The sequence below is a fragment of the Phyllobates terribilis genome, unplaced genomic scaffold (assembly GCF_046119375.1).
Source record: "Phyllobates terribilis strain yellow unplaced genomic scaffold, ASM4611937v1 Scaffold_8149__1_contigs__length_32420, whole genome shotgun sequence".
Lineage (NCBI taxonomy): Eukaryota > Metazoa > Chordata > Amphibia > Anura > Dendrobatidae > Phyllobates > Phyllobates terribilis.
The window spans coordinates 7,402-19,540 of record NW_027370889.1 but is presented as its reverse complement, the minus strand read 5'-3'; the positions used below and the strand labels follow the sequence as shown (position 1 = coordinate 19,540).

The window sequence follows — 12,139 nt, the reverse complement described above, 5'->3', positions numbered from 1 at the left end:
CTGGTCAATAGAGTCTTATTCACGAGTCCTGTTTCCACGACAAATATAACAGAGGCCTCTTCAGTGATACTTACAACTCCAATTTCAATTTTCCTAAATACATTGATCAAGCCGGCCTTTTTCACGAGTCATGTTTCTCAGAGTACGTGTTATTTATACTAATCCATGTGATTTGCCTCATATATAAAAAATCATACAAAATGTGAATAATGTTGTTTAATATTTCATTATTTGAAAGTTAACCAACATAGGCAAATCAGAGGATTTTCCATGAACCACAAAATAACACAATTGATAGATAACACCAATGGTAAGATTGTTTAGTATTTATAGTTCATTCTACATGGTACGATTTATGTTGATTGCAGTTTCAGTAAGTCAAAAAAATTATATCTGATATTAATTTCATATATATTTGTAAATGATGAAATAGGTTGTGGACCTTGCGGTACAGGAAAAGGAAAACAACAACTTTCGAGTACCATATCAATGAATCAATACTTGTGGGAGAAAGATAACATTTCTGTTGTAAAAAAACACTTAAATTAGTCTTTGTCTTAGTACTATGTTCATAAACAACGCTTTATTTAACCAACAACTATACATAATTGAAAAATCTTTCACATGTGCAGTAACAAAAATCTAAATTTTATGCAGAAAATAGATTGAAAAGGAAAGAAGCACTTGATAGAGCACGCCAAAGATCGAATGAAATTGGTATGTTCTTTTCAAAATCATAAATTACTACCGTTCCTAGAAATAGATTTCATCTAAGCGCTTTAGATTTTATCGTATGCAACACTTGCTAGAAAATAATTTACAACATTAGCCTCCACCGAATTGCTTTCTTCTAGATATTTGACCATAAAATTGCAATTTCTCTTTTCTATTCTATTTTACCAAGTCTTCTAATGCAAAAATGTAATATATAATTTTTGTATGTAGAATATCATGATATAGGAGATCCATATTTCAAGTGTCAATATTGTGGCGCTATGATGTGGTATGAGGAAAGGACAATTAAATCGCAAGCTACAACGAACCCGACGTTCACTTTATGTTGCAGAGAAGGGAAGGTTGAGTTGCCCTTTTTAAATGCTCCGCTAGACCTATTAAAAAACCTTATCCGGAGGAATGATCCTCGAAGTGGCAACTTTATCAAAAATATCAGAACATAGAACATGACGTTTTCATTTACATCAATGGGCGGAAGAGTTACCCAAAATCAAGGTCAAGGGCCTTACTCATTTAGGCTAAACGGTCAGAACTGCCACATGATTGGTACTTTGATACCAAGTGATGGGTATATCCCATAATTTTCACAACATTATATACATGATGCATATAATGAAGAAGGAAACCGCTTCCGTGCTCATAGGTTTGTTCTTTATTTGACATATTATTCAGTACTTATTCTTAAAAATTATTGCGTTCATATTATTTTATCTTACTTTCTCTTCCATTAATTTTTATTTATCTACATTAAAAAATTAATGACATTCAAATACAACAATACAGGTCTAATGAAAAGGACCAGGTCGATATCACAATTGTTCGTGATCTAAAAGACATGATAAATAAGCACAATCCAGTCCCACATACATACAGGATGGCCAGAGATAGAATAGAAGATAATTCCTCCAGTACAAATCTCAAAATGAAGCTCATATATTTGAGAGAAACAGATGGACGGAGTTACAACCTCCCTAAGACTTCTGAAGTGGTGGCTCTAATTGTTGATGATATGGAATCCCACACAGATCTTAGAGATATTGTAATTGAAACAAAAGATCATGTTCTTAAGCGTATAAATGAGATTAACCCAATGTACCTTCCTCTACAATACCCGTTGCTGTTTCCATATGGCGAGGACGGATACAGGATAGACATTAAACTAAGTGATGAGGTCAACAACTCTTCCAGAAAGAGGTTAAAGTGCAGTATGAGAGAGTTTTTTTCATTCAGAATCCAAGAAAGACCGACAGAAGAGTCATTGGTTTTGTCTTGCATGAGGTTATTCCAGTAGTTCTTGGTAGATGCTTTTACAATGATTGAATCAACAAGGCTAAATTACATTAGCCATAATCAACCAAAATTCAGGTCAGAGAACTTTAAGCGTATTGCTGAAGCCGTTCAGAATGGAAATACGGATCCATCATCGACTGGAAAACGTGTACATTTACCTTCATCCTTTATTGGAAGTAAAAGGAACATGGTCGAGTTGTATAGAGATGCAATCACAATATGTAAGTCTTATGAACATCCTGACTTTTTACTCACTTTCACTTGCAACCCAAAGTAGGATGAAATTACAAGATTTGTGAAGAAGAGAAATCTTGCACCAGAGCATAGGCCAGATATTATCGCAAGGGTATTCAAAATAAAGCTTGATCACTTGATCGAAGAGTTAAAATTAGGCAAGATATTTGGAGAAGTCAAAGCAGGTAAAATATTTTACTTTTTATTTTTAATTGTGCAGGTTTATCTACACTTGATATTTTAATATTTAAGAAATAACTTGACTAACTTTAATATGTGATTCACAAGATTTTAATAATTACATTATCATTCGTATATCAATATTTGTACTCATTTTTCGTATTATTTTTACAATCATCTATACAATTGAGTTTCAGAAGAGGGGATTGTCGCATGCTCATATTAGTCTGTTTCTCCATCCAGACAATAAAATAAAAATAGCTAATGAGATTGATGAAGTAATATGTGCTGAAATTCCAGGCCAAGTCACACGACCCGCATTATATGAAGTCGTTTCCGAATCAGTGATGCATGGACCTTGTGGATTGATGAACCCAAAGAACGTTTGTATGGATAAGGGAAAATGTTTAAAACATTTTCCTAGATCATTTCAAGAAACCACTGCTATCAATGAAGAGTGATATCCGGAATACAGAAGGAGGGATAGTGGTAGAACGGTAGAAAAGAATGGTCATGATCTGAACAACGGATATGTAGTTCAATACAATCCTACTCTTATGTTGAAGTATAGAGCTCACATCATGGTGTAATCAAGCGAGGTCTATAAAGTATTTGTTTAAATACATTACAAAAGAGGAAGATCGGGCAACTATGGCAATATTCTCCAACAAAGATGGGAGTGAAGTTGATGAAATTAAGCGATACTACAATTGCTGGAAAGCGTGTTATATATATTTTAAAGTGATAATTGAGTTAACAAATATTAATTCTTCCTTTTAATTGAATTCAAATATATATTTTCAGATATGTTTCTCCTTGTGAAGCTGCTTGGCGAATATTTGACTTTCAAATGCAATATAGAAGTGTTGCTGTTGTGAGGCTCAATTTTCATCTTCCAGATGAACATCCTATAATGTTTGATGATGAAGATTTCATTGATGACGTGTTTCAAAAGGCTGGCAGAATGACCACAAAATTCTTGGCATGGATGGAGTTTAAATAGAATGATGAACATAGCTGAAAGTATTGTTATCATGAGTTTCCAGTGGAGTATATTTGGCTTCAGGGTAAGAAAGAATGAAGAAAGCTAGGAAAAGGTGGTAAGAGGGCAATAGGTCGGGTTTATCATGTACCTCTTGGAACCGGTGAGCCCTACTATATCGGAATCTTACTAAACCACGTGAAAGGACCAACATATTATGAAGATATAAGAACAGTTAATAGTGTTCTTTACCCTTCTTTTAAAGAGGCTTGCTATGCTATGGGATTGCTTGATGATGAAAAGGTAATGGATGATTAGTTACGTCAACTAATGATTATACATTATGATGGATGATAATTATGCTTTTCATATACTAAACGAATATAATTATTGATTCATGTCAGGAATATATCGATGGTATACTTGATGCCAGTTTCTGGTGCACCTCTCAGTATCTTCACAATCTTTTTGCTATGTTGCTACATTCTAGTACTTTATCAAGACCTGAAATTGTATGGGAGAGCACATGGAAGGAGATGTTTGATGACATTCTCAATCGACAAAGGATGATACTACAAGACAAAGGTAATACTTTCTATCACTTAGTTTTCTGAATAACAAGCGATAATACCTTCTAGCAATTGATTCTTTGAACATTACAAAAATTAACTCTTCATAGACATTTCATGATATTATCTATTAAATGTGAAGACATTGGGTACAACATAATTTAATTCTTTCCATACAAGTTTATACCTATTCTTATAACCAAATTAGTATATAAAGGAATACAATAATATTGTTATTATTATTTCTCAACCTATCATATTTATTTTTAATACATCTCCCTCTATAATACATGTGCAATATGCTATTATAAATACTTAAAATTACAACTATTTTCTGTTTTGTGCTTGCAGATCTACAGATGAGTGATGAACAGTTGAAAAATTATGCGCTTGTTGAGATTGAAAAATTGTTGCATTGTAATGGGAGTACTCTCCGTAGGTTTGAATCAATGCCTCTTCCAGATAACATCATGATATCTGAAGGTATGAATAAGCTCATCAAGAAGAACTCCGCTACGACAGAGAAAAACTAAGACATGAAAACAAGAGGCTTATTTCTAGCTTCATTGATGAACAACGCAGTGTATATGATGATGTTTTGAATGTTGTATCAAGATGTCAAGGGGGTGTCACTACTACACAAATCACATTTTATCCCGTAACTTTTTAGCCCGGACTATCAATATCTGTGATAAATTGTCCTAACTGACACAATTGTTGATGTCCGGGCTCAAAACTCGAATACTATTTTAACCCTCCTTTTTTTAAGCCCGGGCTTTTGCTTTTTCCGTTATATCCGGGCTCTTACGTGCCAACCTTAGAGGTTGCAGCAACTTAATACCCTACTCCTATGTCCGGGTTTTATTCAACTCATAAATTCGGGGTTTATTGTTATTTCTCTTTTAAAAAAATAAAAAATAATTCCTATTCTCCTCAAACCTAATCTTCAACAGAAATTTTTACGCAACTTTTTTTCGTCTTCAGTCAGCCCGAATTCACCCACGTTGAGTATTCCCCAACCCCGGTCATCGTCTTCATCAATCACCGGTAGCAGTTCCCAGCGGCTGTCATTCCTTCCCGGTGACCCTCTTGTGAGTATTCTCTTTCTCCTCAGACCTAATTCGTGATTCTCCTCTCTTCAGACCTAGTTCACGATTTTCTATTGAATCGTGTAGATTTGTTCCTCTGAATCGTTTGCTCTCCTAAAAAACCGTCGACGACCTAATTCAGCATCCACAACCACTATATCGGCATCTTCTTGTAAGTACGTACACTTCCTCCTGGTTTTCTACTGAATCGATTAGCTTTGTTTGTCTTACATTCTGGGTTTGTTGGTATTCCCTTCCTAGCGTGTAACTATATGGCTGTTTGAACATTATTTGGCTGTTTAAACATCAACAAATATACATAACTTTGTTCGTTTTACAATTTGAACATTATCTGGTTGTTTGAACGTTATCTGGCTGTTTTCTGGGGTGAGGGAATCAAGTCTCATCTCTTCTTAATGACTTTGATTGTTACCTGCACGCACCTTATTTGTTCACTGCACTGCAATGCTACTAAATGATTCTTGTGGATGGTCCTGCTGCATTAGAGAATAGTTACAACCAGTTACGCACATTTGGTTCTGGTTTTTTTACGTTGTTTGGAAGACTGTTTGAACTAAAAAGAGAGATAAATACTAATGAACTTATTTGTTCAATCTTTGCTTTCATATTGCACAAAAAATCACACCTTGGACCATCTATAGGGATTGAGCTGCAATAAGGGTAGACTTCCATTTTTCTTCCCGGGTTTAAAATTAAATGGTACTGTATCCATAAGTAGAATGCTTAGTATGAAAATAAGGAGAAAATAAGTGTCAGTTGAGCTTAATCGTCTTTTTAAAGCTTAATCTATTTCTCTTTGTTTTGATGATAACAAACTAATATGTTTAATCTCTTAGTGTTTTTAAGCCTTCCTGGTCATTGCCATATTTGTAAGGATGCGCTTAAGTCACTTAGAGATGCGCTTGACTGGTCACAGTCGCGCTTAACACCAAGCGGAGAAAGTAAGTTTCGCAAACGGTGTTTAATAAATCCATTCAAGACCAAGAAGTAAGAGTGATCGAGCTTCGAGGGCGTAGAGACGCGCTTGAATGAAGTTGAAGAAAGTTGACCACGAGGTTCCACTGAAGCTTAGGGTGCGCCAGAGCGCAAAAGAACAAATCCACACGCTATGAAGGCTGGTAAAGCGGGAGAGTGCAAGTTGTGTGCACAGGAAGGTGCGAGAAGAAATTTACACTCTTTGGGACGCTACTCCAGGGATCGCCAGCGTGGCAGGAGTTTGTTAGAGCTTGAAGCACACGGATTGCTTATGTGGCGTGGATCAACACTTGAAGAACAAAACCAATTCACTCCAAGCCGTTGATTAATTCTGGTGAAGTGATCAAGGCACACGGATTGATGAGGTGGCATTGTGCTTAGTCTTTGTTTGATACACGAATTGAGATATAGGTTTAGCTTAAGGATTGTGTATAAATAGAGTACTATTGCATTCACTCTAGGGTATTGCAAACCGAGAGAATATAGGAAGCTAGAGAGAGCTTAAGAGATATTTCGTTTGTAATCAGAGAGTGTTGAGAGTGCCTTCTTGTTCTTCAGAGCTGAACTCCGAGTATTGTAAAGAGAGAGCTTACGAGTGAGCTTCAAGTGTTGAAGCGAGAGATTGTAATCCTTTCTTAATCAATACAAGTGTAGTGGTGAGTTTTATCCCGAGTCAGCTAGTGACTTACAGTTCTCACCGTTTGGAAATTCTTGTGTGTGCAAATATAGGTGCGCTTTAACAACTTAAACCGCGCTTTATTGTCTGTCTAACCTTTTCCGCACTTAAGGACTTTAGTAAACTCATTACTAATAGTTCGTCATAGTTTAAGCGCAACCCAAGTATTCAAAGCGCAATTGAATTCTTGTTAAGCGCAACTAAGGCTTAATGAACCTTAGTGACAGCGAACAATAGCTGATCAAACACGTGTTTTTTTACAATTGGTACGAACTAGAATTAGCGAGCTTAGTATCAAGGTACGAACTATGGTCGCTTGCGCTTGATAGCTTTGAGTCTTTCATGCTTTTACTTGATCATTGAAATGAATTAGTATTGAACTTGTCTGACTTGTTTGGCTCGATTTGATATAATCCTAGTCCATGCATGCTCTTCTTTGCCAAAACGTGACAATGGTGATCGTCTTCTACCCATATTACATGCCTAAGAAATGATCCATTGCATAGGTGTCCTTAGCCTGACTAGATGTAACGCTTCTCTCGTCCTTTATTGAGCTCTACATTAGAGAAGTATTCATTTGGTGACATAAAGCCCAAATTACCATGCTACATATATATGCACATACTTCCACATCAGCTTGAGTGATTGAATGCTCTAATGTCCCCTATATGAAATGTGCATCTTTCTATTCATAAATTACTTTACATTGTAGTTTGAGAATTGAACTGGACATCACGCTCTTACATCTAGTCATCTCAATCAGTGTTGTGCTTCTTCGGTTTTAGTATTCAGGGGTGATTCAGCATGCGCTTCGGTCTTCAGTGCATTTCAGTGTTACAGTGTATCGCGCTTTGCAGCGCATCTGGGTGGAATTCCTTCCGAGTTGGGTTTGCTTAACTTTGAAGAAATGCCGTTTTGGTCAAATCCGCCTGCCGCTTGTGTGATGTAACGACGCCTTTTGCAGTGCAACGGTCATAATTATAGCCGTTGGGGGCTATGTGCAGGCCTAGCGCAGATTTCGTGTTCTCATTGGACCGTTGAGACGTGCAACGGCTCTATTTTCTGATTGGCGTTTAAAGCGGCTAAGGAGTTGTTGAGTGAGCTATATATATGAGGTATTCATCGCACTATTCTGCCTTACCTCTTCTTATCTTCTACCTTTACTCTCTTCTCCTACCCTCATTCTCCATTTTTACACTTACAATCACTACCATGGACAAAGTTCTCAGCACCCTTCATGAGCTTGACCCTGAAACACGGGCCAAGATCCAATCAATTGTCCAGGCCTCCTCCTCCACTCAGCCTGCCTCTCAAAATACCCCAGCATCTCACGAAGTTACTTCTCCCTCCACGAAACCAGCCTCTCCTCCACCAAATACAACTTCCCCAGCTACTAAAACGGCCTCTCCTCCAATTGACCTGACCGGCCATGATGACCCAGCTCCTAACCCAGATGGCCCCTTAAAACCCCTCTTCTCTCATGATCCCCCGGTGGATATGGACACTCCCTCTCGTCCTGGCTCTAAAATTCGGACTCCAGCGCAATCCCTACAGTCTCCTAAAGAGCTTCTGGCTAGTATACCATTCGACTCTGACGAAGATGGTGAGTTTCAACTCCTTCCTCGAACTGGTGTTCAGTCTCCTCTTCCTTTACAGTCTCAGAAACCTGATTGGCAAAGTAACGCGCTTCGCCGCAAGGGTAAAAAGCGCAAGGCCGTAGCTCCTCCACCACCTGCTTCAGAGGATGTTGAGTCATCAGATGGGTCTGAGCACGAGTCCCCTCCTCCCGAGCAGAAACAAGTTGGCGCTTCAACCAGATCCAAGCGCACCAAGGTAATGGGCTTAACAGATTTTCCTGCCATTCCTCAGGGTGTATAGAAGCGCTCTTTCTTATTTCCGGAGATAGTGACTCCTGACCTGCTAACCGGCCTTCAAGATTCCTCCCATGTCACTCGCTTTGCCACCTGGTTGAGCTTTCAAGGATGGGATACGCTTGAGATAGAACCAGTGCGCTGCAACAACGCCATGGTTTACCAATTCTATGCTACTCTGGAGTACTCAGCGCCTAATCCGGAATACGGCTCAGTTAACTTCACGTGGAAAGGTAACGTTAAGGAATGTTTTCGTGTGAAAGATCTTGCAAAGGCTATTGGGATGACGGAGCAGTCTAGTGGGTCCGGACGGCTTTACAAGAAAAATTGGCCAGCTGGTGCTACTGCGCTGAAGAAGACGGTGTTTGGACCAAATGTGCCTAAGGGAGCGCTTACAGTGGATCTGCTTCGCCCCGCCAAGCGCCTGCTACACCACTTCATCATCACCAACATCACTCCAAGAGATTATGACCGTGACAAGGTGACTATAGCTGATTGTTGCATTATGGCCACCGTTATTTCCAATCAGGTCGTCAACACTGCTCAGCTCATGATGAGCCATTTGGTGTTGTGTCGCGCTGCCACATCCGGTACTCTCCCCTTCCCACACTTAATTTGCAAGATGCTTCGAGCCGACGGTTTGTACGATAACTCTCTTCCCGATTATGCTTGTTCTACTTTCCTTACCACGGATGCCATCGTTGCTATTCTCTTGCCCAAGTCTGAGGAGAAACTTCATTCTAGCTCGCGCTCTGAGCTGAGCCCTCGCGCTCGAGTCTCCTCTAGCTTTGCCGATCTTTCAGTTATAGTGGCTTCAATGGAAGCGCATCAAGCGAGGGTTGAGAAGCGTCTTAGCGAGATGGTTGAGCTCATGTCGTCTATGCTGAAGCTGGTTCAGGAGAAGTTTGACGCTGAACGGGGTGGTAGTTCATAAGCAGTTGTGATGGTTGCGCTTTTAAGCGCTTTTGCTGACTTTCTTTTCTCTCTACTTTGTTTAAGTTTTTGTGAATTAGCTCGCTAGGGTTCCTACCTCTTTTGTGCCAGTTTGTGAAAATTATAAATGAAGTATGGGTTTGACTTTTATATCTCTGAGAGCCTTACTGACGTGACTATTCTTTACTTTAGTTGCTTAATGTTCTCTATTGAGCTTTGTCTGACGTCTTAGCTAGCAAGCGCACTCTACTATTTTTCTTACCTTATGACTTTGCTTTGAATTTTTCGATGATGTCAAAAGGGGGAAAACACAGGTACATTCCTCTTTGATTAAGGGGGAAGTATGAGGTCGTGCTTGAATTCAGGGGGAATCGAAAACTGATATGGTTAAGTACTTTGGTAAGATACTTTGATCCAATTCCGAATCTGAATACTTGATTAAATTGATATTATTGTCTTCATTTTAGTCACTTAAGAAAGTATTCATGAGCTTACCTGTTTATAGTTTGTCATCATCAAAGAGGGGGAAATTGTTAGTTGAGCTTTAATCGTCTTGTTAAAGCTTAATCTATTTCTCTTTGTTTTGATGATAACAAACTAATATGTTTAATCTCTTAGTGTTTTTAAGCCTTCCAGGTCATTGCCATATTTGTAAGGATGCACTTAAGTCACTTAGAGATGCGCTTGACTGGTCACAGTCGCGCTTAACACCAAGCGGAGAAAGTAAGTTTCGCAAACGGTGTTTAATAAATCCATTCAAGACCAAGAAGTAAGAATGATCGAGCTTCGAGGGCGTAGAGACACGCTTGAATGAATTTGAAGAAAGTTGACCACGAGGTTCCACTGAAGCTTAGGGTGCGCCAGAGCGCAGAAGAACAAATCCACACGCTATGAAGGCTGGTAAAGCGGGAGAGTGCAAGTTGTGTGCACAGGAAGGTGCGAGAAGAACTTTACACTCTTTGGGACGCTACTCCAGGGATCGCCAGCGTGGCAGGAGTTTGTTAGAGCTTGAAGCACACGGATTGCTTATGTGGCGTGGATCAACACATGAAGAACAAAACCAATTCACTCCAAGCCGTTGATTAATTCTGGTGAAGTGATCAAGGCACACGGATTGATGAGGTGGCATTGTGCTTAGTCTTTGTTTGTTACACGAATTGAGTTATAGGTTTAGCTTAAGGATTGTGTATAAATAGAGTACTATTGCATTCACTCTAGGGTATTGCAAACCGAGAGAATATAGGAAGCTAGAGAGAGCTTAAGAGATATTTCGTTTGTAATCAGAGAGTGTTGAGAGTGCCTTCTTGTTCTTCAGAGCTGAACTCCGAGTATTGTAAAGAGAGAGCTTACGAGTGAGCTTCAAGTGTTGAAGCGAGAGATTGTAATCCTTTCTTAATCAATACAAGTGTAGTGGTGAGTTTTATCCCGAGTCAGCTAGTGACTTACGGTTCTCACCGTTTGGAAATTCTTGTGTGTGCAAATATAGGTGCGCTTTAACAACTTAAACCACGCTTTATTGTCTGTCTAACCTTTTCCGCACTTAAGGACTTTAGTAAACTCATTACTAATAGTTCGTCATAGGTTAAGCGCAACCCAAGTATTCTTGTTAAGCGTAACTAAGGCTTAATGAACCTTAGTGACAACGAACAATAACTGATCAAACACGTGTTTTTTTACAATAAGGAAAAGTGAAATAGAAGGTTTGCATTTTGGATGAAAATAAGGAAAAGAATATGAAAACAAGTATGACATGACCAATGTTTGATGACAGAGGGAAGTATAAAAGAGAAAAAAGCAGTTAGTCTTTACACTAAAAAAGTATCAAATTATTGGTTCATCTACTGTGGCTTGTGGGCAGTTATGATGAGATAGTTGACTTAATTATGATAACAAAGTTCAAGCAACTCATGTGTTTAAAAAACGAGCAGATGCTTGTTTATGTCGGTGACGAAATTACTAATAAGGATAGAACAGTTAAGAAATATTACCAATCTATACAGTAAAAGGAGGAATGAAAAAAACGAGGGTTGTGTCTGAGAATTTGTTTCCCACAACAATATAAGCTAGCATGTAGTTTCCATATCAAAAAGATTTTTTGTCCAAGTATAATAATCTAGCTTTAAAAACCTTCCAAAAACTTATGTTTGTGAAACACAAGATGGCACACAATAGTAAATCGTACCACAAAGACTGAGGTTTTTAAATAAAATAGACAAAACAAAATGGGAAGGACCACTTTTTGCTGTACAGTACTGCACTAAAACAGCGTTGGCATGGCATGGTAGATTTTCTTAGCAGTTGAAGGTTGTGTTATGATAGCTATAGATAAAAAGTGTAGTAATTATTATACTACAAATGTTGTTGCTTACTTGCTCCATTATACATTAGTGTGAGACCCTGGTGGGAAAGCCAAACCTAGAGATTCTAGTGTGTAATTTGTGTTATCTGACTGAAATGCTTGTGTTTTACTTAAAAAAAGTAAGAGATGCACGACTGTGTTTGCACTTCTTATGACTAGATTTCCATATCAAGTTACCTTTTAAGTTTTATCTGTTTAGAGAGGCTTGTGTCTGCTACAAAACTGT

At 38.4% G+C, this 12,139-nt stretch overlaps 1 pseudogene; it reads left to right on the top strand.

The window, feature by feature from the left end:
- Window positions 1-1,181: 1,181 nt before the first annotated feature.
- Window positions 1,182-4,866, top strand: LOC141252088 (uncharacterized; annotated as a pseudogene).
- The last annotated feature ends 7,273 nt before the right edge of the window (window positions 4,867-12,139 follow it).